We start from the raw sequence: 1533 nt of genomic DNA, 5'->3' as shown, positions 1-1533 counted from the left end.
CTGCAGTGTTGTCTTTTTCTGCCAGTTAGCTATAAAATGCTGCAAAAAGATGAAAATTTGGGCTAATTAAAGACAGCACTAAATGATTAACTTTCTGGCTTTGCAGGTGTCTTAACACCTCTTCCTCTGAGATTTAACTTGCAAGTAACTAAGGCCCGTATTCTCGTCGGCTTAGGAAGCTCCCTGACACCTTGCCTAAGTTATTTACTTTATTCATTACACCTCACGGTCCTGTTCTGTGTCATATACATACTTACAATATCTACATACGCTCCCTAAATAACGTAAAAAATGGATTTTAACCAGCAATACCCCAAAATAATCCTCAAAGGAAGAGGTGCTAGGGAATCTCGTTATCTGAAGAGAATACGACCATAAGGCTCGTATTCTTGTCGGATAAGGAAGCTCCCTAACTCCTCTTCCAAAGCAATTTAGTTTGCTTATTATACCTTACTGTCCTGATCTATGTTACTTATATCATTCTGATATCACCATATGCTCCATGACGTACAAACCAATAGTAGCCAGCCGTATCCAAAAATAAGTCTCTAAAGAAAAGGTGTTAGGGAGCTTCCTTAACTGCCAAGAGGACGACCATTAAACTGGTATTCTCATCGGTTAAGGAAGCTCCCTACTATCTCCTCCTATGCGATTTATATTGGTTATTAGTCCTTACTGTGATCTTCTGTGTCATTTGAATAATTCCAGTACCAACATATTAGCATAAATAACATACTAATTGGCATTAGTCAGTCGTATCCAAAAAATGAACTGCTAAGGAAAGAGTTGTTAGGGAGCTTCCTTAGCAATCTAGTTTTGGATTTGGCTGGTTAATATCGTTTTGTTCGTTATTTATGCAGAGTATGCCGATACTGGGAAGGATTAATGTAACAGAGAAGAGGACAGTAAGGTGTAATACACAAAATAAATCGCTTAGGAAATGGTGTTAGGGAGCTTCCTTTAGACTAGAATACGGGTCTTGGTTAAGTGCATGTGAAATCATTAAGAAAGAGATGTAAAGAGCAAAATAAATCGCTTAAGAAGATGTGTTAAGTAGATACAGGCCTTAGGTACATGCAACGTTAAATACTAAGGAAGACGTGTAATAAGCAAAATATATCGCTCAGGAAAGGGTGCTATGGAGCATACTGACACGAACACGGGGGTTAGTGTTCAAGCTGATGGAAACCCCGTAATGTCAAATGAAAGTAGACTTTGAAGGCTTAGGAATAGGCTTAGTTATTCCCATCGCACCCAAAGATTTCTCACAAAAATCAAGATGCATATGCAGGGTGTAACGTGACGTATGACAAAAACTTACGTCAATGATCTAGTATGTAATTTTGAGTATATTTTGTTCTATAAACATATGCTCTCTGTTACCCCACTTCAATACCCACCATTCGGCTGTCTAAGTGTAAAAGCTTCGTGGCTTGCATGTCCCATTGGGTGAGAGCTTCGCAGGGCGACGGACGACGAGTATTATTAGCTTCTACTGCACAGTACATGAAAATCCCATATCCTATCAGTACA

The sequence above is a fragment of the Coenobita brevimanus genome, chromosome 12, assembly GCF_032717465.1.
Source record: "Coenobita brevimanus isolate Jiangsu-jjx chromosome 12, ASM3271746v2, whole genome shotgun sequence".
Lineage (NCBI taxonomy): Eukaryota > Metazoa > Arthropoda > Malacostraca > Decapoda > Coenobitidae > Coenobita > Coenobita brevimanus.
The sequence above is the reverse complement of the archived record's forward strand: the minus strand, read 5'-3'. Positions refer to the sequence as shown.